The sequence below is a fragment of the Euwallacea fornicatus genome, chromosome 4, assembly GCF_040115645.1.
Source record: "Euwallacea fornicatus isolate EFF26 chromosome 4, ASM4011564v1, whole genome shotgun sequence".
In the NCBI taxonomy this organism is placed as follows: domain Eukaryota; kingdom Metazoa; phylum Arthropoda; class Insecta; order Coleoptera; family Curculionidae; genus Euwallacea; species Euwallacea fornicatus.
In genome coordinates this window covers 5,625,002-5,652,484 of record NC_089544.1, presented here as the reverse complement: position 1 = coordinate 5,652,484, position 27,483 = coordinate 5,625,002, and the positions used below count along the sequence as shown (strand labels likewise).

General features: G+C 34.4%; 1 protein-coding gene across 1 annotated transcript in view; it reads left to right on the top strand.

The window, feature by feature from the left end:
* The first annotated feature begins 268 nt into the window (after nucleotides 1-268).
* stg1 (stargazin-like protein) overlaps nucleotides 269-27,483 on the top strand; it is a 273,000-nt gene continuing 245,785 nt past the window's right edge. Inside the window, exon 1 of the mRNA XM_066281608.1 lies at nucleotides 269-451. The gene's annotated coding sequence lies outside the window, so the exon portion shown is untranslated. The remainder of the gene's footprint in view (nucleotides 452-27,483) is intronic.

The following is a 27,483-nucleotide window of genomic DNA, read 5'->3' as shown; positions in this document are numbered from 1 at the left end:
CAGGTGGAAATTTCCAGTGTCGGAAACTTTGTTCCAAAAGGATGAATGCATATTCTAATCCACTGTTTGTGCGATCAATAAAAATCCTCATTAAAGTTCGCTTAATCTCGGTCGACCGCACAATGCAATCTTAATCTGTTATCTATTATCAGTGCCCAAAAAGTTTGTTCTTTACACAAAATTCATGGTAAATTTGGGGCGCAGGCGTTTATGTATACAGGCTTCGTAAAGGGCGGTTGACGCCGGATTTTCAGTCAGTTAAGGGCTCCATGTCTGCGGTCGGTGTAGCTGGGGCTGCTGCAGCTTTTAAGGGGCTCCCTTTACGTAGATCTCGTCCTTGGTAATGGGACTGTAACATTTTTTGACGCATGCAAATTACCGTTTGACTGTAGTGAAGTGCGAGGTGTTATTGTTCACTGTTGGTCCTATGAGAGGGCGAGATTCTTTTCAGGTTAGTTCGAAATTTTGTTCTTAAGACTAAGAGAGCTAGAAGAGCTCTAGCTCGGATTTGAAGTTTTGCGGGTCTAGAGTGATCTCAATTTTTTAAATTTAAGTTCGCGACAAATTTAAAGGCTACTTGAAAATCTCCTTTCAATTAAGAAGACGCTTTTGAAATTATCTAATTGAACGGTGTTGATAATGTAAACCTTTATGTTCTAATAAGATTCTGCATGATAATGCAAGATAAACACTTAACGACGTACAATTATTATTCGCAACTTCTTCAATAATCACGCCAATAACAATAGTATGGTGATGAGTAATGCAAATTCCATTCTGTTAAAGAAGTCTTTTAATGGCAAGCTTATGGAGATACTTATGTTCCGGGAACTGAAACAGATTTTCACATATGTGTACCTTTTATTGAAAAATAACAAATTGATGAAAAAGTGGAAGAATAATTATTTGCAATGGAAACAAGAAATTATTTGACACCTGTATAAAATTCGGGCAACATGAAGCAACGCCCCTTTAAGTTGCACTTATCCAGCAGCTAGTTCTTAGCTGGCAGATTGCAAAACAACCGTTTCTCCCCAAGTGTATCATTCCAGGTAGATACAAATTATCAAAATATTTTTTCTTTTTATGACTAGGAATGTCGTATTGGCTTCAGTAGCTGCTCTCTGAATTGATTTTTGCATGTCCAAAAGGGAAGCAAATACCTTAATTTGTGGTGATAATTTTAAGTACAATTTGACAATAGTTTCTGAACCAATACATTTTTAAAGCGAGCTTTGTTTTTATCGACATTTTTTGACCAAAATTGATCATGCTTTTAACACCCAATTCACGTCAGAAAACATAATTTTGACATTTTTTGGGCCTAAACAAGAATGCTCGATTATCGATGATACGTCGATATTTTTTCGCAACTTTATTTATAATTTTAATGTTGGTGTAGGTAGTTTTTTGTTAGACCAATTTACCGGTCCCCCAAAGATGTTTTTTCTTTAATCAATACACATTTCTTCCTTAATCCCCATTGATCACATTCACTTCCATTAATCTTAATATAACCCCACAAAGGTTTGCTCTTTTACTTAATGTCGTGGGTGTTTATTGTTTCAGAATGCCATTTTCTAGGATACCTGAAATGGGAATATTGTGAGCCTAATGGCATTGCCGCCCTCAATAGATCCGTATTTGGCTTTCAGTTTGGGTATTTGTATAATACTCAACATTAAACATGAGATTCAATATTATTTGACGTTATTATATGTAAATGAACAGGTATTTGCAATCACCGCAATGAACGAGTAAAATTTAATGTTATAGTTAGCCTGAATATTATATTTAATTTTCCATGACCACCCAATTTGTATAGAGCGGTCCTCATATACGGACATTTCGGAACTGTTGCTTTATTCCAATGTGTTATTTAGTCCATAACATTGAGTTAACTAATGCATGAAATATCCTTATATCATTTGTTGATCGAATTCTCTATATTCCGGGTTTTCTCTCAATAATTTATTTTTTGTTATTCTTGTCCATCCCCTTGATTAAAATTTTTGGCAAAAAATCCCATGCAGCAAAAGGAACCATTAACTTCCTTGTTTCTTTTTAATATCTGATTGTTATGATGACGATAAATTGTTACGTTTGATATTCGGTACCGTGTGAAAATATCATCTCGATATTTGATGATTCGCCTCCGTTTTTACCCTTACTAACACCTCTTAATTTTTCCAAAACAATAATGTCATGCATATCTGGCTCACCAAGTGGTGCTAAAACTAGCTTCTGGGCTGAAGAGAAGTTCTCGGATTCAGGTGCCTTATTTATTTTCTGTTGGTCGCTCGCTTTAAATAGCAGTTCTAATGGCTGTTAATTTAGCATGTCAGACGAAAAATAGTGAAGGTTGGTGATCTAGGATTACTAGTAATAAAACCTGGCAGAAGGAGGCGGTGGAACAAAAACAGAGGACAAAGAATTAAACGAGGGAGAGGAGGAAATATTATCTAGGTCTAGATCTGCATAGATAATTTACTAGAGAATACCTCTGCTAGTATTTATTGCAGAATGGTCAAATACTAAATTAAAAATACATATAAAGTAGGTACTACTAACCGTGCATCAAAAACAGGGACATCCTGCTTGAAGACATCGATAGGAAATTAAATAAATATTAGATCATCCGGAATGTATACTGAAGAAAAAGGCAGTAATTCCTCCTAGAAAAAAATTATGTTTCTTTAAAAGAAAACATAAAGACATCCATTTCCAACTTACGACAGTCCCAGAAGCACCCGACCTAACACTGAAAGAAAAAAAAATTGGAAAATACTCCATTATTTCTCAACATAGTTCCCTTTGAGATTGACGCACTTTCCCCAGCAATGTTCTATACCCTGTTTATACAAGGTGTTTCCTAACTACGTGTAAAAAATTTAAAGGTGTAATCCTCGACTGATTTTGAGTCAAAAATGTCTAATAAACATATGTCCGCAAATGCCTTGTTTCCAAGATACAGGGTGTTGACTGAAAGACGTTGAAAAGGGTTTTAAAGGTTTCTAAAGGTTTGGTGGTATTTATTAACTTGTTTATTGTTAGTTTTTTTTGCTACTTCCACTACTATAAACAGGATAGTCAATGTTATTTTGGTGTTTTACTCTCTAAAGTGAAAGATTTCAGTTCTGCCTCCCAAAAATCAGATTATACCTCAGTTTTGAAAATTTTTCAAATGCCTAATTACACTAATCAAGAAATGGTCAATATGGTTTTTGTTTACGGCCTTGCTGATGGTGAGTGTTTGGCAGCGAGGCGCATTTACATGGAAAGGTTTCCAAACCACCAAGCTCCCAACCACCAAACCTTTAAAAACCTCTTTCAACTTCTTTGTGATACAGGATCTCTTATGAGTAATGGTGGTGATTTTCAGCAATTCTCATGATTAATCATTAAAGCATTCCCCCAAAAATTGTCTTTTCTAAAATTCAAACACCCAAATTGAGTCATTTTGGAAATAAAATCTCTTTTTCTTGTCACATTTCAACACCCTGTATCTTGGAAACAAGGCATTTGCGGACATATGTTTATTAGACATTTTTGACTCAAAATCAGTAGAGGATTACGCCTTTAAATTTTTTACACGTAGTTAGGAAACACTCTGTATATTAAGAATGTTCGAATGTTTTAAAATAGGCATCAACCTCTCACTACACCTTTCCATTATTGGCAAATATCTTTCCACCGAGCCATTTTTTCAAGGTTGGAAATACAAAATAATCTGAGGGGGCTAAATCTGGCGAATAGGAGGGATAAGGAAACACTTCGACACCAAGTTGATTGATTTTGGGCCGAAGCGATGGAATATTATACAAATTTATTCCAGCGTTTGAGCGAATAAATTATGGAAAAGCGACTGTATTTGACGAAAAAGACAGTTTTGTGTCATCAAGACATCGCAACAGTCTTCACTTTCATTTATTGTTTTTCCTCTAGGGAGATGGCCAATAAAAATTATCCCACGTGCATCTCAAAAAACTGACACCTTCACATTTTCTGCAGATGAAAGAGTTTTCGCCTTCTTTGGAGCCGATTCTTTCCTTTGAATGCATTGTTTTGAATGCTGCTTCCTCTCAGCTGTAAAATGATGGATCTATGTTTTATCCATGGTTATGCATAGACACAAAGATTCAGCTTTATTGCTGCAAAACTTTGTCAAGCACTTCTTTGAAATATTCTCACGGCACTCTTATTGTTCATTTATGAATAATCAGAGCTTTCTCATATTTAATTGTCCGATCAAAAGGCGATGAATGGTGTTTTTTCAAATGCTTGTCATGTCTGCTAACTCGCTCAATTTTAATCGACGGTTTTCCAGTGTCGGTTTGTGGATTTTCATCGCGATATCAGGAGAGGTCAAATCTGAAGTGTTATTGGGTCGACCACCGCGGAGTTCATCTTCGCAGTCCGTACGAGCATGTTGAAACTCTGACATCCAGTATTATACAGTTATTAAGGTAGGGTCGGATTCCTCCAGGGTAGAATCTAACTTCGCTTTGATGTTATATGGACTAAAATATTTTAAATAAAAGTACTGAATAACGTACCGATGATCAATTTTTCCATATTCACAGATCCTCTAAAAACGTGCACTGAAAACAAGTCTAAAACAGACACAAATCGCCCTAGCACCCTCAAGCTTTAAACATAAGCTTTTTAAGGTTAGGTCTTTGTAATAAAGGCAAATTTTCAAGAATAAATTCGCCATCTACATGTCAAGTCAGTTACTTCTGGGACTATCCTCGTATCGAAGTGGCTACATCCCGGATAAAGGCCTTAGAAACAAGAAACCTCACAGGGCTTGGGACATTATTGCCTATCCTAAAATGGGAGAAAATTGAGGTTATATCAGAAGAGGACAGTATAATTTTGTAAATTCACCGCAAAATATGAATGAGCAGATATGAATGAAAGGCCTGAATATAATTAAGGAAAATTCATGTATGTCTCGTCCGTCTATTTTAGGAGTGTTTAGAGGACACGTCCAAATTCGCTGAAAGGCAAATAAAATTGACCGTTTTTTCTTAATAAATGAAAGAATTAGTAATCAGACCTCTAGACTATGACCCCCACTTCTAACAATTCCTTATAAAAAGATTGCTCTGACATGCCTCTGTCCTTCGATAAAAGTAATTTGAATTTAATGGTTACTGATATTAGGGTGCTTATGTCTTTTTTAAAGTAATATTACTATATGTGTTTTTAATACGCAATATTGCTTTGATAAGTGCAAATTGAAAGAGCTGAACGTATTGGTCTATTTTGTGATAAAACTGAGCGGCAGTTTATCTCATTCATTTTGCTTCTGCCAGAAAAAAAGTTACGCTTTGAATTGTATATACATTTCAGGAAGTGTACAGCAAATCGCTGTTATTTTCACAAACTGAAAAGGTTTTTTTTATTACGAAGTGAGAGTCACACTGAATAATTTTTCTTTTTAAAAATTAAAATGCTAACAGGTATTTAGTCGTTCGAATTTTCTTCTTCATTAATTATTAAATGCGAAATGGGAGGAAAAGCATTTGTCCACGGAAAATTTGCAATATTTTGATATTTAACATAGTTGCCATATATGCGTGGATTAGAAAAGGAAGTCGTCAGAGCTTTTTCATTTGTATTATCCCCTTAAACATTTTAAATAGGCATTATAAACCCAGTGATGCGGGATATGAATTCTGTAATTCGCCAGGTTAAAATGGCCACCTACTGGCAAAAATTCTCCATTTAAACTCTATTCCGCTTCTCATCGTTCCCATATATCCTGATTAGGGTTAAGTATTCTTAAAACGCGAAAAGTTACTGAGTTTTCACTTCAGTAATCCCGAACTTTTTGCGGTTTCGGGTAAATACCTCCTTTTGATTTACGGACCGGGCATAAATTTGAATAAAATTACACTGATATCAAGCAGGAGCTGCTGTTTTATAGGGAGATGTTTTTCGATAATGTGAAAGTTCCCAAGTTTTATTAAATTTTTCACTTTCAAGGGAGGAATGAAACGCCAACTCTGACATAGAGACTTGTTTGCCTTTCTTTCGATTCCCCTCTTCTTGTGTATACTAAGATATAACGAGGAGCAAATACGTCTGTTGGGTGACTTTTATGTTAATGAAGACCTAACATTACCAACTTTCATATACGAAAACATTTCTATTGACTTTGCATTACTGTGCCGAACATTTACAGCTTATTTTCTGATGTCATTCTGTTCGTTTCGCTAATGCCTTGTGGCAAGTTGGCACATATTCTAGTTTCAATAGTTTCAAAGTAGAACATATGTTACATTTTATATCCGGATACGCGGGAAGTTGAATTGACACAAGCCAAATATGGAAAAGGGCTTTATTAACCTCGAGAGAAATGAATGAAATAGATGGATATGAGAAGGAGGTATATACGTTTAAACTCAAGGTCTTTATTTTATATTGTGATACACAAGGAGTTTTGGGCATGTAACCTTAATAAGACGGAAATTCAACACTTAGAGCAATCTTTTTTCAAGTAATCGTTAGAAGTGAGGGTCGTAGTCTAGCGGTCTGATTGTTAATTCTTTTATTTATTATCAGAAAACAATCAATTTCACTTGCCTTTCAGCAACTTTCAACGTAACCTCTAAAAACTCCTAAAATAGATGGACGAGACATACATGAATTTTCCGTAATTACATTCAGCCCTTTCATTCATATCTCCTCATTCATATTTTGCGGTAAATTTACAAAACTGTACTGTCCTGTTCTGACGTAGCCTCAATTTTCCACCGTGCTAGAGCAGGCAATAATTTTCCAAACCCTGTGAAGTTTCTTGTTTCTGAGGCCTTTGTCCGGACGCAGGCACTTCGATACGAGGATAGTCCCAGAAGTACCTGACTTGACATATAGATTTGAATTTATTGTTGAAAATTGGCTTATATTACGAAGACCTGACTTCAAAAAGTTTATGCCTAAAGTTTTAGGGTGTTACGTTGATTTGTGTTTGTTTTAGAGCCGTTTTTAGTGAAAGTTTTCAGACGTTTTGGAAACATGGAAAAAATTCCTCATCGGTACTTTATTTAGTACTTTTGTTCGAAAGGTCTTAGCCCATCCAACATCAAAGCGGAGTTATATTCTACTCTGGTGCTAAGACGAACTCTGTAATGGTCGAATCAATGACACTCCAGGTTTGATCACTTCAAATATTGTGGTGGAAATCCATAAAATCGTGCTGAAAGGCAGTCGGCAAAATTGAACGAGATAGCAGACATGATAGGCATTTCAAAAAGTATTGGACATCGCATTTTGACCGAAAAATTGGATATGAGAAAGCTGTGCACAAGATGGGTGCCGCGATTATTCACAACCATCAACAATGCGATGAGTATGTTTCAAGGGAGTGTGTGACAAAGTTTCGCAGCAATAAAGCCGAGCTTTTGCGTCGATTCATGACCATGGATGAAACATGTATCCATCATTTCACACCTGAGGTGAAAGAGCAGCCGAAACAGTGAACTCAAAGGGGAGAATCGGCCCTAAAGAAGGCGAAAATCGTTCAGTCTGCAGGAAAGGTGAGAGTGTCAGTTGGTTGGGATGCACGTGGGATCATTTATATTGACTATATCCTTAAGAAATCTTCCTAAAGAAAAAGCAATAAGTGGAGAATATTATTTAGATTTATTGCAGCGTTTGAACGAAGAAATGAGGAAAAAGCGACCGCATTTGACGAAAAACAAAATTTTGTTTCATTAAGACAACGCACCAGTTCACACTTCCGTTATCGCGATGGCCGCAATGAATCATCGAACTTGTTCCATATCCGCACTATTTTCCAGATTTAGCCTCTTCAGGTTATTTTTTATTTTCCAAATCTGAAAAAATTTCTCAGTGGAAGGAGATTTGTCAATAATCGAGAGATGGAGTTCGAGGTTATTGTCTATTCTGAAACGTTCGAAACTTACTATTATAAACAGGGTATAGAAGTCATAGAGCGTCATTGGGAAAAACGTGTCAATCTCAAAGGAGACTATGTTGAGAACTAATGTAATATAATATAAAATTTTTCTCCTTTAAGTGTTAGGTAGCACTTTCGGGACTATCCTCGTATGTATTAGTGTAAGGGTTTAGCATTTGCACGATATCTATTTGTAATATTTTAGGATTTCTCAATACAAAAAAAACAAGTGTTATCCGCGGATATTGTCAGAATTAACATTTCGATCATTTGGTTATGAAACAGCAGTAGATCCCAGAAAAGGCATTTTAGACAAGTCAAAGCTAAAACGTGTTACCTTTCCCTTGTAACATGCTTTTTTCTATTGTTGCAATGACACATAGTAATAGCTTTGGAACGATTAGCATCTTTACGTAATTAGTATGGATATCCATTAAGCCCTTTGAGCCGGAGCAAGAACTTTTGGTGTGCGCAAAATATATAAATATAGCTAATGATAATTAAATGCAGCAATCAGACCCGAAGTAGTTGAGCAAGAATCCAATATACCTTAAGAGGTTCAATTATTCAGCAATTTAAATAAACGTTCTCTGAGAGCGATAATTAATTTTTGAAGCGGCCGACTCGCTTCAAAGCAGGAAATCAATTCGTTAAAGGCGAAGATGTCGCGGCCGTGTTTAGGCCATTTACCTAAAACGACGAAATGAGAAGAATAATGGAAAAAATAATTTGATGGGATTTCTTCCAAGGAACATTTACAATTTCTCTTTGAGTGGGCAGTTGCTTTTGGAATTTTCCACCTAATAAATTTTATTTAAATTGAGACAGAGTAGAATTTATATTCCATGTAAAATGCAATAATTACTCTGGATAGTTCGTTAGATGACTAAGCTATTTCTTGTTGCGTATTCCATTAACTCGTCAAGGACTTGAGAATGAGCTTCATTATAAAAACAGATAAAGCAGTAGAACTTTGAATTCCATTCCGTAAAGTTGGGTAGGTTATGATTCCACGTACCTCGTGGAAGACGTTTTAGAATCTTAGCTGGCCGAAAGCCAAATTTTGCTCCCTTTTTAAGGAGGACTTGGAATGGTGTTCCTACATTTGTAAACAGTCATCGTTCTACAACTTTGATTCCGGAGTTTTAAAACCACTCCTGTTAACCAAGCTAGAGTCTGTTTTCACGTATTTTCGAACGTTTAACTTTTATCTACCTAAAAGATTGATCCTGCTGCTCACTTTCCTAACTTGAACGCATTTATTTTTTGTCAGTATTTACATTAATAGGACAAGTCCGATGGCCTACCGACCGTACACTCGATAGACATCGGTCGGGGGTCTCCCCAAAGGATCGGAGATGTCGGGATCCTCCTGTCAAAATCCTGGAAGTGTATCCTCTGATACATTTAACTGGCACTACACTTGCCCTATGGGCTTAATATGCATATTTTATTTGCACGATATAATAATTTATTTCATTTTTGTCATTATATCTGAAACAATTTGATCATCAGATTTTTGATTTTTTTTCCGATTTTCCCAGATCTATCGCTTTTATCACATGCACTAAATATATATATTTTTTAACTTAATTGGTGACATCAATATGCATTAGACTATCAACGTTAAAAATGGGAAAACACGAAAAATTATCTTCTAAAGATTTTATGTTTCGAATATACGACCGTTTGGTTCCGACGAGATTTTCCCTTAATCATCTAATAAAAATTTTACGGGCATATTCTTTATTACCCACACCACTCCGTGGATTAAATATTTATTCTTCATGTCTTCACGTAGTGTTGGATAATATGTTAAAGATTTATAAATTACCTGATTTTATATCCAATTAAGCGTTTACAGGGTGTCCTGTACATCCGAGGATTGCACAGAGCCAATTTTTGAGTTTCTCGTGAATTATCCTATGTATTTCTCTCCGTAAATAAGTAGAGCCGTGAACCTGTTCATTAAGGAGGTTGCGATATTACACATTGCTATATACAGTGTGGAACAAATTGAATATTTGCATGTATCGACATACGTGAAAAAAATTCCTAAACACGTCAATTTTATATTCTGAAATTACATTTTGTAACGTGACAATTTTATCTCTAAATTTAACCCCCTTGCGTGACAATTGCGACCCCTAAATTTTTAAATTGGAATAATGGGTTTGTGATACCTCAATTGAAAGGTCTTCTTATACGTTCTTCAACATTATAACAAAGAATGAGAAAAAAAAATCATGTCATTGACGACATTCTCTACAATAAACCTAAAACTTAATATCCAATACCGTTTTGTTATTGATAATGTGATAAAATGATAAAATAAATCAATCTCAATCTCTTATGAGATGTTTAAAATGTATGCCTTACACCTCTGGACAGTTTTCTAGCTGTAAATAAAAATGTCTTCTAACATTAATTAACATATGAGGCGTAACCGATCTAATCATAAGCATTATTCTTCTTTTTGGACCAGCTGGACAGCGTGGTTTACTTTTGTATACCACATATCACCACAAGAAAAACTAATTGTGTAAGTTCAGGTGATCGTGCTGGCCATTCTATCGATTCTCGCCTCCCTATCTATCGATTTGGAAAACTTACGTCTAGGTACATTGAGATTGATTTTGTTTGTTGTTTTATTATATAATCAGTAACGAAGTGACAATAGTTGATAAGATTTTAGTTTGTTTTAGAGCATTTCGTTAATTATATGTTTCTTTATTGTTATTTCAAAAAAAGTTTAAAACCATAGCAATTTTGAATAGGAAATGAAAAGACCTATGAAATGAGGTATCAAAAATTCATATTTGTAATTTGAAAATTTGAGGGCTTCAATTGTCACGCAAAGGTGATTGAACTTAGGGCTGACATTTTTACGTTACAGGGTGTTATTTCAGAAACTAAAAGTAATGTGTTTTGATATTTTTTTCACATTTAACGAAATGTGCAGATATGGAGTTTATTCCATTTGGATATTCCATCCTGTATATTTTACATTTTATTGAAACATTGGATAGGACTTTTTTTTTATTAGACTTATAGTTTTAGAAATAAACATTAATAACGTTTTCGGCTAATTTTAGATTTTCCCCAACATCCCAAAAATTAAAAACTAATTGGAAGCGTTGTTATGACGTCATAAAAGGTTCTACATTTTTCTTCCTTTCTTTAAAAGTGTTTTGAAGACACCAATTTAGGATATCCTGTAAAATATATATAATGTAAATATTGCAGGTACAAATTAATTACAGACCGACATAATGTATATATGTTATCTGTGCCTTTATTCTAGACCATATTTCTTAGTACGTACATCATATTATTATTCATATCACCCACAGATAAATTTTTGAGGGCCAATTCCATGCGGAGGACTTTTGTTTGGCCAAGTCCGTCATCCTTTTTTCAGCCCGTGGTGCGGTAGATTTGAGTAATATTGTACCTAGTCATTTAAAAAAAAACCTGTTAAAAAGTTAACAGGCGTTATTTTTACTTTACGGACCGTTGCCAGGAGCTACGGGCGTTATTGTAACTTTACGGCACATTCCCGTGAGCGACGGGCGGTAAATCATAACAATGCCTGCTGGTCGTAAACTCATTGTTTTCGCCATGGAAACTGGGTACATGTAGTATTTTTAGTTTAGGCACAAGCAATGAATTTAGCAGCGTTTGTAAAGATTAAGTTGATTTTATACAGAAGTCAATGTGAATATGGTCCCCGAAAAATATTTTTTTATATATGACCATGGGTAGTACCACGGTATATCCTCCGTTTAAAAATTCAATTTCACGAGGGCGTCACGATTTTATATAGGTACTTACCTTGCTCTTCCTTAGATCAGCAAGCGAATGCAAGGAATGGTCGTTTCGGACTATCGCCGTCTTCACGAATAAAAGTTAAATGTCGATTAGTTGGTCTTCAGTGGTAGTTAGTAACAGTTTGGCATAGTGTGGCCATAGATCAAAGATATTTTGGAACTCCAAATAGCAATGTTTAGAACTCAGATTTGGAGCAATCAATGCTAATTAACGCTATAGGAAGCAACAGATAATCTTAGGACATAAAAGGAATTTCTCATAACAATCTGGTTGAAATTAATCCGGATTAATACTGATAGGTCTTGATCGATTGAATTAATTTTTGGAATTCCAAATTCGAACTTTTAGAATCCAAAACAATTAAAATAGATTAAAACCTTAAAATAATTTTAGGATTTAATAAGAATATCCTGACAAAAACCTGTTCAAATAAGTCCGATTTTCCTATAAAAACTTATATTTTCCAGATTCATTTAAACTTGTTACAACCATGAAGTTTATTTGCGGTTTACTGAGAAATTCCTTATAAAAACCCATCCTCTTAAAACCTTCGTCATTGCATTAGGAACTTTTATTTTGACGGAAGAATTCCTTTCAATACCGGTTAAGCTTATCGATCAAAAAAAAATTATGTATCTTTTTATGTCTGGTTTAATCCGGCATTTTCAAGAAGAAATATTGGCGACTTAAGGACGCAAAAACTCTCCGTTTTACGTAAAACGTTTAGCTATATCATCTATTGATTTCCTCTATTGAAGCTTTCTCGGCGCCATCAATTAACAACATCTTCAGCATAGGAATTATTTTTTACCAATTTGAACTTCCAAACTAACGGATTATTTCGTTACAGTAAGTTACAATGGACTATTTTTCACTTCGTTTCTCGGTTATTGCTCCTCTGACGGTGATAAAACTACGGAATTGTTCTTGAAGAAATATTCTAGAACTGCTCTAAAAAAAATTTGAATATACAAGTAAATCTCCAGGGATTCTCATATACTTTAAAGTCCTTTTGGAAACGACTGGAACAGAGTTAAAATTGCCTACGCGCTGTATTACCCTCGTTTCTTGTAATACTTACACCAGAATAGGTGAGGGTCGACATCCATAACTTCTTAAATGGAAAAAATGCTGGAACGAAGTTTCAAATTTCCTTATGAATTGCCGAAATGCATGGAGAGGTGAAATTTGATACTGGCATATTTTTTGATAATCAGCCCTGTTTACGTTATTTCATATTATCATTGAACGTGGGATTTGAATCCTGCAAATTCTCGAATTCCATAAATGTTAAAACTCTGCGTAAAATGGGAATCTTCAGTTGTTACCTTAACTTTTAACCTTAAAAATTTTCTGCAATTACCTTTAACAGGTGTCCGAGAGTTTGATCAAAAAATAATCGAGCGAAATTACAAGCGTATGCGGGAGAGCAAAAATTCCAACTTCTCCGGTGTTCCATTGATATTCGAGGCAGATAAGGGCAATAAATTCGCCCCGTTTTAATTTAAACCTGATGGATAACTGGTATTAGAATTTTCGATTGTATATTTTATTGCCCGATCCCGTGTCGCGACATTTCCCTGCCGTTATGATGAAAGATTAAGTGGTCGGGACATTTTAGCGCTGTTTAATTAAAAATTCTCTTCTTGGTGCAAGTTCACCCACCTGGAAGATATACAATGATGGGATTGTAGTTGGCTGTTTGATTAGGCCTGAAGTAAGGACTTTGAATTTAGAAAATATTTCAAAATTCTACCTTTTTCTGTCATATTCGTAGTTTGATTTTTTTTGCATGTCTTTATACTCGCAATTCGAATTTAGGTAGGAAAGAGCCAGCGAGAATCCTTACATCTGCCCCCCCACACGATTCACTTTTCGATTCAAATAGTCGAAATGTTAACATTTTATAACTTTGCTGGTGAAACATTGAAACCAATTCCATTAACAGGGGAAGATCATGTTTCTACAATCCCTCCGGACATTTATCGGCGAGTTAAACATGCGACTACCTTTTGCGGAAAACTCACACTCAAAATATTTTGGAATCAATTTCATATAAACTCTTGTTGTGTTTGCATTTTAATAATAAGAAATGTGCTTCGTTGGTACGAAAGTTATGAAAAACGTGGAGACAAATATAAAGCGGAGCTCTGTCATAACAGTTAACAAACTAACTTTCCTCACCCCATAATTCGTTTTTCATGTATCCCTCTCCTACTCGATAAACACAATAAGCATGTGCTCCATATTCCGTCGTAAATTCTTGTCTCGAGAGTGGAACAGCGCTTTAAGCTGGAGCAGCTTTCGCTCCCTTTCTCGAATGTGTGTATCATTACTTATGGAAAGACGAGAAAATTGACAGGCCTTAGGCTTGGAAAAGGAGAAAATATATCGATGGTAGGCTCCCTCTGGATTAAAATGTGCCCCAATACACCTACACACTTTGAAGAGCAGATATTTATTATCAGTGCTCACCATCAGTCTCCTTTTAGTCGCGATAGTAGGAAAGTTCAAATAAATATTTTCCTCGAGGCCAAGATCCTCCAGTTCCAGAAAAACCCTTTGCAAAATAAAGAAATAATGGACTAGTTTCCTGCAGGACAAGGGCCATTAGGCGAAGTGATTTCTCCCCTAGGAGGTCGGTACACCATAGGGCAGAATTTCTGTTTTGTTTGTATTTGTAATTTAAACTTATGAATACGGTGACCCACTGCGTCCTTTTAATGGTCGTCCCTGTCAAGTTCTTTTATTAAATAAGTTAGATTGTTTAATGACTCCATGGAGGTTTCCACTGTGGAATGAAAAAAGACCGGAACAATTTATCTGAAAGTCTTATTTGTCTTGGATTAGACAGGCTATTCTGAAGGTTTAGTCGTAACACGTATATAAAATTAGAAAAGGTGGGTTTTACCTGATGAAATAAGCACTGTTAAGGGCTAAAAAACTGTTTGTTCGCAACGTATTTAATTTCATAATTTTTGTATTAACTTTTCAATTTTCATGTGTAAAATACATGATGTTTGAGAGTTAAAGTGACAAAAGCCTATAGGGATTCCGCTCAGCAAAATATGGAAAAAAATGAATATGCTCGTGAGTTTGAAAATACTTCGTTTCTTAGATGTAAAGTTACGTTTTTTGTTAAGAAGTTCATTACTATTAATTGATATTATTAATATTTAAGTGGATGTTACTAAGTTTTTTTACGCAACACTTTTCCAGGACTGCTAGGAAAAGTTCAATTGAAAATCAGGCGTGAAATGATATTTCAACATGGTGGTACAGTGGCTCATTTTCATTCATTTCATCTCAGAAGTAGGAAACCATTTGAACAAAGTTTATCCTGGCCAGTGGATGGGTAGAGGACCCATTGCATGGCCGATTGGCTCCCTAGGCCTCATATCCCTAAATTTATTTCTATGGTTACTTAGAAAAGCTTGTGTATGCCACCGACTTGCTTGCTAGGCACGCCCTTGAAAGTTCCGGATCAACTTTAATTGATCCTATAACTGTCTGATAATTGTTTAATGAATCGTAAAAATATCATTAAAATCTGCTAAAACATTTTTAAACTATTAATTAAAAATTCAATTAAATTATTAACAATTAATATAATTAATATATTAATTAACGATATTAACTATTATGATTAATTATTAAACTATAAAACAAAATTATACCCTGTATCTCAGAAACGAAGCATTTTCGGACCCCCGTCCGTATTCACTTTTTTACCATATGTTGCTCAAAAGAATCTCCCCTAAGCTTTTGTCACTTCAACTTTGAAACACCCTGTATATGAAATCTTCAAAAATGGAAACCCACGTAAACACATGTTTCTTAATTTTTATAAATTTGTCTCTTTTCCCGAAATCAGTTTTTTAAATAATTTATAGAATTTTTAAATACTTAACTGAAATGTACTTCAGTATCTCTTGATTTTAAGTATGGCATATGCTATATCAAATGTGCCTAGATTTCGATTAGGAATTTAAATATGCCAAAATATACAGGGTGCGTCATTGGAACAATTGTAAGATCCTTTTGTTATAGCTTTATGTACCACCCTGTATATTTTATCGTCTATTCAATTTGGAGCTTCGATAGCACCCTACATGCGTTTATTAAAACTTATTTTAAAATTCCTGCAGGTTTGTGAGATATTTACTGTAAACTCTACCGTGGGACACCCAAATACCAGAGTGTCAGAAAAACTGAGCGACAACTAGGAGTTGACACAACTATCCATTTCCCGGCAAATAAGGCGAGTCAGTCAGCAGGATTTCCGGATTTCACACCTTTCGGTTCCATTCTATGCATTCAATTCGTACGACACTTCCTGAAAATGCTGATTTCCCAAAAATATAAATTTACCGTGAAATATTTTAGTTCGGTCTAAAGCTAAAACTGGAATTTTTATTACTAGATCTGTTTTATGTCTAATTTTATTTCAAATTTAAAGTGAAATATCCTAGAAATGCATTCCGAATGATTAATCTAAAGAGGAAATGCAAAACGCGATGACCAAAAATATGTAGCTACAGATGAAATCCAGTCGTAAAGGAAATTTATATTCGCTGAGCAATAATTCTGAATGCGCAGTGATAAAATAGGAAACGCCACGGTAATTCCCTGGGATTAATTTAATTTTTGCGGTTTTTGATAAAACCTTTATGGCTGTTTTTGCCGTTATGTGTGCGATTAACTTAATTTCCGCAATTCCCTTTGGCCATTTTAGTCCGCCTCTAATAGCAACCATCACATTTTTTTACTCAAAAATTACGGTTGCAAATTAGACGTTCCAGGACAAAAAAATATTTCGATTTGCTAAATGGCGTTTTATTTACCTGCTCTACATAAATACAAAAGAAAAACTCAATAACATAAATCGGGACTGAAAGAAATCCAAAGAATGTTATCGTCCCTTGCGCCTTATCCGTCTCCACCCCGGGTTATCCTTTCAATTAAATACTTTTTAACAGAGGACCCCATTGTTTCATTGTTTCTGATTAAAAAGTTCGTGATAAGATACCAGCAAAGCAGTTAATTATTTGTTTGAGAACTTTTCGAGTTGTTTTAGCTCTTAGGTTGTTGTCTCCTAAATTAACTTGAGTTAAAAGTCGATGAAAGCTCAAGGGAATTGCGCATTAAATAAAGAAGGAAATGACTTTTTTTTGAAGGATTTTTAGTAACGTGGAAATTTTTAATAATAAATTGATGGTCGTGAGGTTTTACATTAATTTCAGAGCATATTACTAAATCTCTCATAACATTTATTGGATTTGCTGACTCATCAAATAGCTGACTGGATTTTTTATACCGACGTTTGTCATAAGCTGGATAGCTTTGACATACAATTAATTTTATTTTGTCTCCTGTCCAAAGAGAAGTAATTTATTATATCACCCAGATATGATACCCTTCGCTCTGCTATCTTTTATAAATGAAAACACAATATAGATTCTTCCCTTCCAGTAATCGAGATCCATTTACTATATCCCCGAAAAAACTGAAAAAGCACCGGCTGACTCTCTCGGAGGACAATATATCAACGCAGCAATTTAACAAGACATCATTTCGATTTCTTGATTTTTATCCAAGACATAAAAACCGTTGACAAAAGTAATTTTTACGATATTATGGTGGAAACTCTATAAAAAAAACAACGGCCTCAAAATAAAGTTACCAAACGGGAGATTGGAACGGACAATTTCATTTTCACAGAGGAAGAGACAACCAGCCTCAGGTCTTGATCGATAATCGGAACGGAAATAATGAAAGGCCGAAAATGGGATGAAAGTGTGGCGATGATGACGATTATTTTATAAAAATATTGAAACTCGATTTCAGTGAAAGGTTGTTAGTGGTAACGTGCTCCACTCTGGGATATACCGTAACCTTCAATGATGAGGTTCGACACTACAATAGATATAAGGAGTTTCTTAAGTATAACAAACATTTGACTCACCTCGAAACTTTTACTGCTTCTGTACTTTTCGTGGCATTCATTGCTAATTTTTTTTTGAACATCCTGTATAAAAGGTTGGTGCCCCGCGTCTGGTACCGTTGTGGCAGTTTCAAATGATAAATTAAAACGCAGATTTTCCAGAATGAAAATTAAATTTTACGAGCAAAATAAATTAATGGTTTTTATTCGAAAATTTAAGGTCTACAGAAAACTGAAATTTAAGATCTACTAAATTCTCTGGCGGCGGTTATGCATATGAGAATTTTATTAGGCCTATTCCGGACAGGGACGTATCTGCGGGGCTTAAGATATTTCATGTTTATTACTAATGGAGTGTCTTTAAGAAGTAAAGGCCACAAATTATGAACTCGACGTTCCCGGTTGATAGCGTTTGTGGCCACGTAAGTATGACTAAGTTTTACGAAGCGGTTGTTAATAAATCTGAAATTAGCATATTCTAATCGAGTCGTCGATAAACAATATTTATTCAGGTTTTGATATCTTTTATTAAAGGCATTTTTATCAAAAATCGAAACTTTGCATGTTAAACCTATAAAGTTACTTAATTTGTTTTCTGACAATTCCGCACGCGTAATAATGAAAACAAAGGAGATGATAATTTTATCGAATTAAAGAAACCAGCAAACAATGCAATAATTTTCAATAAACTTTAGTTGCCCCAGCGTGGATTTTAACTTTTCCTGCCTCCCTTTTCCCAATAGGGAAGTTATCCTAAAACAAGAGGCCGGAAGTTAACAAAGTTTGGGAGATTTGTTGGTCACTTTTATTTTGCTGGTCAGACTTTTATAAGAATAATACGATTGTCGTTGTGGTGGTGAATTTTCAAGTTTTCCCTTCTGAGCAAGAACAACGTCTGTCTTTTTGTCAGGGCTTTGAACATATTTTGTTGACTTGGTGCAGCAAATCCTGTTAAAATTTGAAAGTTGAAGCAATATAAACAGAACTAGCCGGCAAATCTATAAAACTTAAGTTTTCTGGTTTTAGCGGATAAATTCGCCATCGGAAAGAGAACTTTCACGATATACGAAGGTGTGTTTATATTGCCTTTCTATGAAATTAAATTCTTTGTTTCGCGGTTAGGAGAAACATTAAGGTAGCCTTAACTTTTTCAATCGTTCCATTATTAAAACCCTTCGGGTAATAGAACACATCACTTTTATTGTTCTAATAAAACGTTAAAAAATTTTACGAATCAACCAGAACGAATTGCAAATCATTATTTATTTCCTCTGTGATGTTCAAAATCCGAGCACGAATCAAATTATTATCAAATCAATTCGCATTATCTGGTTCGATAAAACTCAAAATTGAACGAATCCTTTGCCAGTTTAATATCGTTAAAATATAATTTACACGTTTAGTCGCACTCTCCACAAAATTCCAATATGTTTCTGTCCCTTTTGTAAAGAGCTTCAATATGTAACTGGTATTTACTGAAGCCATCTGTTGTGACTGCTATTGAAAGGATATTTTTTACTTAGGCAAATGTAATAAAGTTGTATTGAATTAAAAGTTGTAGGCATTATATACATTTACATTGAAACGTGTTATGAAAGAGTTTTCGTTTAGTAATCCAGGATTATAAAAATTACCGGTCGTTTATCTTACCTAAAGCATCAGTAAAGATTAACTGCACCAACAAGAAAATTAAATTATATAACTGTCTAAACTTTCGACCATGCCAACGTTGCCTTATTAAGTTTTAGATTGAAGTTCTTACTGTTAAAGTCAATATTACAGCTCTTTATATTTCAGAAAATGGTGTATTGGAACTTAAAAATGATCGCTGCGACGATAGTGAAGACGATTTTTTTTAAAACTTGGGGAAATAGCGAAATAAAAATGGGGTAAACATTCAGTTCCTAGACATGTGAAAAGTACAAACTGAAAAATAAATTTAACCTGAAAATTATTTTTCTTTTTATCTCTAATAATATTCAAGCACCCGTAAATTCATGTTTTGAACATTTCAAAAAATTAATTTCGTGAAATGTTGGATGCTAAAATTCCACTTCGTATTATGTATGTTCTGCGATTTTCTGAATTTGTTACTCATTAAGGTTAATTAACTTGTAGAAATCCCTATGCTTATTTCTCCCAGTTTTCGAGTAACATATGGATTAATAAAAATACGTTCTCCCAGATGATACATATAAATGAGAGTTAGAATATGAGCTTTATCCTTCAGCTACGCGTTAGAATCTTAATATTGTAAGTGTAGACTAATCGAAAGTACAAAATATTCTAACATGCCACCTCTACAAGTAAATGTAATGTTTTATTAAATTTTGATGAGAAATACATTTGTGTTAGTAAATTTTTAGGCAAAATATGTCTCCACGAATAATTAAGTTACAATACATTTTGGGTATATCAAAAATAGCAAAAATGTAGTACCATAATGTCATATAGTAACGTAGGGTCAATTTCTTTAAATTTTTTTTGTATCTTTCGCATAATTAGTAAAAAAAATGGCTAACAAGATATAAAATGGTAAAAGGTAAAAAAAGTCGAGACAAAACGCTAAAAAGTTTTGACATACTTGCGTGATTCACATCTTCATCTGTAGGTCGTGCGTAATATTTTATACTTGTCATTAAAAAAAAATTTTCTGCTTTATTTGAAATATTAAAACTCTATTTACAGGGTAAAGCAATATTATATTATATTTTCGATTTTCTCTGAATTAAGTTTAATTTACCTCTATTTGTGCACTTATCCCCATAACTAGCGTCCTTAGTTTTCAGGTGATATATAGGATTTGAAGGAGAAAGTTTTCAAGAGTTTTCGATATAAACCAGATTTTTTCCATGGAAGCTGTCCTGAAATCTGATATGTAGTTGATTTGAGGCTTGATGACTTGGAAATAATATAAAACAGCATATTGCATATACAGGGTATAACAGATTATCATGCACATATTTCAGAGAATGATAGTATGCCGTAAAATAAGAAGAAAATACTAATATGCCCATAGTCAAAAACGTACCATATTTTATATACAGGGTGACAAAATTGGATTTTTTTTTCAAAATCCTTGGTTTCCATATTCAGGGTCCTATGTTTTCTTCGATCATATGGTGCTTTTTGCTTCTTAGCTTTTTTGCGAACACCCTGTATGAATTATGATTTCTCATTTAGATTTTTTCCTTATTTCTTTAACTTTCTGATCCTTTGCATTATTCTCGTATCTTTCACCATTTACGAATAATTTGCATAAACAGTTATCGATTTATATTAAGGACAAGTAAAAAAGAAGCAAGAGAAAATTTGAAACATTCCTTAATAATGAATGATATGTATTAAATTAGTGAAGTAATAGTAAAAGTAAGTGAATCTAAATAAAAGCTAAAACTATAGAAACTGCTAAAAATGTCCTTCTCTTGCTAAGATGCAAGATTTCACTCTGTACCACATAGACCAGCAGAATCTTTTAAAAATGCCAGGAATATTATGAATAATTTCACATGAGGCTCCTACTTTGTTTTGCAATTCCCGTACTGTATCAATTAGGGTCTTGTATACCAATGATTTAAGATATTCCCCCGAAAAAAAAGTCTAGGCTATTCAGATCTGAAGATTTAGAAGGGCATGACTCAAGTCCCTCTCGACCAATCCAACAGCTGCAATAATGTCGGTCTTGAAATTCTCTTAATTTTAATCTAAAATCATGTGGCGCACCATCGTGCATGAACCACGTTTGGTTTTTAATGAGAAGAAGTGCCTCTTTTAGAACATGACAAGATCCTCTTTGCGGAACCGATAATAATTACTCGCATTTAACTTTGCCTTCAGAAGAAATGGTCCAATTGTATAATCACCAATAATTCCTACCCACACGTTTAAACCTAAACGGGAATTTTAAAGGTCCTTTTTCTGAGAGAAAGATCTGAAGAGATGATGTGATTAAACACTATTTGGATATTTACTAAAACTTTTATTTTTGAAAAAAATTGTTACATAACTCTTAACCTAAATCGCTCTATAAAATAATTGAACCTCCACATTAATCAAATATTTTAACCAGAAAGACCTTCGGTAGGGCTGAAGGGAATAATTAAACTTAGGAGTGTGCACTTTACCTGCAAAAGTTTACTGTAATCACAAATTCTGATCGCTTTATTCTGGATTATCAGCGAATCATAATGCATACATGTAAGTAGCAACCGTATTAATTTCAACAAGTGAAATTCCTCCCTTTGAAAGTTAAACTTGTCTGGATACATATTCTTGAACCTCGGCGAATGTTACATAGTAATAATGTCAAAATTACTGTAGTTATTAAATTCTAAGCACTCTGGAGTGTTACTTGATTTGAAAAGGAATACTTATTTTGCACGAAAATTAGTATTTTAAAATTTTTCTTTTAGAAAAAAACATAGCAAAGCTGACATAAAGTTTCTTTAATAACATGCCGTCATTTTTAGTTCCTGGAAATACATTTTTCTGGCGTTCTCCTTTACTGTTCATCGTACATTCTGTTTTGGTCATAACCTAAAGCATTTTTTTTTTTAGTTTTGATTTACGTACTGAGGATTATCTGGTTTTTGTCTGATGCATCAAACTCATCAAAGAGCTAATCCGGCTTAATGTTATAGAAGTGAAGCAGATTGATTGGAAGTGATTGAATGGAAACTGCTCTTATATACAATAATTCGTGAAAAGCCACATTATCATTGATCTAAATTGTTTTTGAAACTACTGCATTTGTATACTTCAGGCGGAATCTAATTAACTCATCACTCCAGAGTTTTAATGAAAATTAAGTTATTATTATCGTTTTAATCTAGTTTGGTTATTTCTTTTTTTATTGATCCGTTTTGTTAATGCTCTGATTATGGTATCTTCCGTGAGCGAAAAAACCTAGACGACTTACGTGATCTATTAGTGTGTCTTTAAATATGGCTGGACTGTTTTTGGTAGCAGAACAGGCGGATTGAATAGGACTGCAGAAGACGGAATTACCCTCGAAGAAATAGAAGAAAGAATTAGATGAATACGAGGTGAGAGGTGCTTACAAAAATTTTCTTTGAAACAAACAAAAGAAAAAATAGAAGAAAGGATTCGATGAACAGTAAGCGAAAGGTCCTTACGACAAACGAGCATTGACCTAATTGAATAGGTTGTTAATTCCGTTTCGGATATTATGTATACAGACAGCTTGCCGCAACATAGAAAAAATAAGAAATAGTTCCAAATTCTCTTATTGGTATTTAATTCTAATTCGCGTTAATTAAGGGCAACGGGAATACGAGTTTTTTCCAGTTTTTTTTTAACTCACCTTACGACTACTCCGTTCCGAATTCCGTTCAACTTCGGGGTTTTCGAAATTTAAACCATTAAATGCAACTTCTCCCTTTATCCCAATTTAGTGGATATAGGTAATAATATAAATCAAGTAACCAATCCAACTGGCTCCAAAAGTTCTAATATTATCGAAAATGGAACGATAGACGTACACTAGAACCTTATTCTTATTTTAAAATCAAAATCGATCATACCGAATTTTTCTAACTTTATACGTTTCAAGCCAAACTCAATTTACTGTTTTAATCCTTCAAAGTTTTTAATTTTCGATGAATGGCGTGCAACACAAAAAGTATTTTTCGATTGTTTGGTTTCATTTAGAAGTCACCTAACTGAATGCCCCAACAATGCTTGATTGGGACAGAATGTGCACTGCGAAAGTTCATAATTGAATTCCACTTCTTTTGTTCTCGATTCAGGTTCGTTTTAAAGGTTGCAATTTTCGATCTCTTGCTACTATGGTGTTTATTCAAACAAAGCCCTATTTAATGAAAAACAACCCTAAAACAAAAGCTGTAAATGTAACGGGGCATCGATTTGCCATGCATAGCGAGCCGAGTCATCGTCGAAGCAAGGTGAAACATTGCACTATAAAACTCTCAATTCTCAATTTTGTTTTGTGTTTATGTTGGCGGACAATAAAGTAAAGTGTAATGTGCTGAAACGGTAGTAAAACGCTGGGGATAAAAATAGATTTTGCATTTAAATAGGCCACCATTGAGGGGCATCGAAACGGAAAACCGATATGGGCAACCGATCGTTTTATACGAGTACGCAGGGAGCGCCTTTTAGCCCTCCATCGCCTATTTCGTGCAAAAATAGGCTTCGCACTAATTTCGCCACTTGTTTCCAATTTTCAAATTATCTCTTGGTTCGCTGATTTTAATTAAAAAAATAAAAATAAATTAAGATTCCTCCATTGCAATTATCACCTCTCACAATGAGTAGGTTGTATTACTGGATTTTGTTGGTTCTTTCAGGCATAATTGCGTACTTTTCTTAATAAAGCCAATCGATTTCAAAGTGGAAAAGAACGAGACCCCTATCTGCTTCAATCTAAATTTAACTAAGCGCTGAGTAGAGATTTTATTTCCGACTTTATGGTTTTTGGCAAACGCCTTTAGATTGAAACTGGTCCGGTATGTTCGTTTAAGAGATTGGATTTTACCAATGTTTCCCAATATGGATTGGTATCTCTTCAAACGAGCTGTTTTTCTGTTTCGCGAATCCTCCTCCATATATTTAACGAAGTCGCAGTGAAAATATGTGTATTAAGATCTCGAAAAGAATCATGTACGTACATATTCACGAAATTTCGCACATGACTAAGAGCGAGGGAAGGAAGAAGTTCCAAGCGAAATTACAACGCATTTTTTATGATAAACTGGACGAATCTTAACTCAACTTATGTATTCGTTTATTTTTGGTCAAACTTTTTTATGGAGGATTACAGAATCTACAATCAAACATTTGAGCGGCGCACTAAGACGATCTCGTATGACCACATAGCGTCGGATCGGTGTCTCTCAAGATACAGACTTCATAAACTCTTCCCCTTTCTTCACCCTGGATCCTCCGGGGAACCACGGTTAGGCATTACTTCGGGAGAGAAGTGATGTAAATTGTCCTTCCGAAAGAAAACTCCTGTCCCTCATCCATTTGTGTCGTCTCCGTTCTCCACCTCACTTCTACGTATTCATTGGCCCCGAACATTCCTATGAGTTTTTTCATCATTTTTATTCTGTTTTAATGTGTTCCTAATCAAGCTCTCTATAATTTCTAAATTCTCCTTTTTTTCAATCATTCTATTGACTATGTTTGTAGGTGTTGAGATTTTCCTTACGATGTTCTTGGGCCTTAATCAACTTTTAGTTTATTTTTTTACATTCAAAAAAGGTGTGTTCTGATATTATTGATATAGATGTTACTACTGTGTGGCTCCTTCCCCATAGTATGAATATCTATCCGAATCCCTGACTTTATGACTGGTAATGGGCGAAACAGTCGTGTCCGCATGAGAATTGTGTTATACAGGGTGTCCCACAAGTGTTTCATTATATTTCAGTGGGTAATAGTACATTGAAAAATAATATGACTACCTATATAAACCATATTCCAATAATGCTTCATTAAGAAGATACAGGGTGTTAAACTTTACTTAAAAAATCTAACTTTTATTGATATATTCAAAACCGTTTGAGATATGTAAGTGAAATTTGGCATGTTTTGAGAGTTAATGTAGACGCATTTATTTATGGAAAAGGACTATTTTTCGTTTCACCAGTGACGTGCGTACGGACACCTCTCAGCACATTTTTAAAGAAAAACATGGTGCGCCACTGCTTTTTATCAAAATAAAAATTATTTTTAGAAGTTTAATTTCATTTAGAAGAAAAATGCTCACTTGTCTCTTTTTCGTCCAACGTATCGTTTGCCAGTAAAAAATTGAATACCGTCTATATGCACGATATTCTCTAAATGGTTTTAATAATATTAAGTTTGTTTTAAATATTATTTATTTGCTATAACATTATAGAAATTGTTCAAATTGGTGGCCATTTTGTTCAATACATAATTGAGCTCGCCTGTTCATTGATACTCTGATATGTTGAAATATTCCAGGTGTGTTTTAAGTTTAACACCCTGTATCTTCTTAATGAAGCATTATTGGAATATGGTTTATATAGGGAGTCATATTATTTTTCAATGTACTATTACCCACTGAAATATAATGAAACACTTGTGGGACACCCTGTATAGTAATCTACTTCCCTGTGTACTCTAGCCACCCACATGTCCAGCTGTCGTATGAGTTTTTTTGTCCAGTTGTTTTTCAATCTTTCTCTTCACTCATCCTGCTACTTTTCTGTGGTATTTTTTTGCTAATTCCTGTGTCCACCAGTTTTCTGCTATTGTTTGGAGATTTGTTCCTTCTTTCCTTTATCAATATTCACCCTCAAATCACTTCTAACTTTAACGTAGCATGTGCTACATACCCATAAATTTGCCATCCTTTGTGCTTTTTTTTTAAATCAAACCAGTAATTTAAAAAAAGATTTAAAGGTTCAAATTAAGGTCCAGATTGTCAGGCATCATAATAGTAATGTAAAGGAACGGTTTCTTTGAGTTGAAATTAATATTTTTACGTTTATGCCGCTTCATTCAAACGTATTTATTTAAAAACCATGTTTAGTTTGATTGTCATATGATTACATTCCCGAACGTGGAAATCCATGGAGGATGCCCGCAGCTGCAAGAAAAATGAGAAGTTTCTGAGCGAGAATTATTTGTGCGGTGAAAAGCGAAAGAAGCAGCTTATTTCGTATTATATCCATCGCAGTTATGAATTCAGTACCTTACAGTTCAAAGAATTCATAGAGAGAGAAATAGAGGTTTATTAAGAAATCACTGAGTAGAAGATAGGAGATCCTTATTTGGGGCCATATCTATTATCAGCATAAGTATCTTGATTTGCAAGTATAATAATTCCCGCGTGTTCATATTATGTTAATATAATTGAAATGGTAGAATCTTGCCTGTTGTTTGCATAGAATCCCGCTTAGTATGAAAGATTAGACCCGTGATGGCATGATAATAGTTTTCAAGTTCAGAATCTCAAGTTATTCGTTCCTGCATTACATAGGTTTAGGAGTCGTTTTGAATTCAGAAAAGGTGTGTTCATTTCAAAATAAACAACCCGAAATATCTCTTGATTGTGAGGAAAATCTTAAATAATAAGAAAACATCTATTGATATATCTAGGGGGAAGTTCACTTTGACATTAGAGAGAATTATGTCAGTCACCCCTATCACCCTCAGTCATCCTTACTGCGATATTTCAAACGGCACCCTCCATCGAGTGGCACATCATTGCAAGTGGAATTCAATTTGCTATGTGACTCTACCAAGAAAACTGAAATTGGTTAATGGAGTCGCGGGTTAGAAAAAAATGTGCATTAGAGCAGAGAACTTATTGAGATCAAATAATTCATATTATTAATTGCTCAAAAATTGATCTGTTATTAGCGAAACAATAATAAATAAATTTTCAAACTTGTCGCGACCATTAATACATCTATATTCCAGGAAAATTCCATGTTTCGATTCTTCAATACTTTTAAGTCAAGCTACAAAGAATTTATTGTTTAAATAACCCCATAGGAAATAGTATAGTGGACTGAAAACTGGAGATTATCCTGGCCATTTTAATGCAGCTCTTTTGCCAATTCATATTTCCGGAAATTGTTGATTGAGCCGTTCTCGAAACAGACTTTATTATTGCCTCTCTTATAACGGTTCACATTTTGAGCACTTAATAAAATGAACTATTTGATTTCAATAACCTCTTTGCACTAGTGCACATTTTTCCTTCCAGGCCCCGACTCCATTAACCGATTTCAGTTTTCTTGCTGCAGTTACATAGCAAATG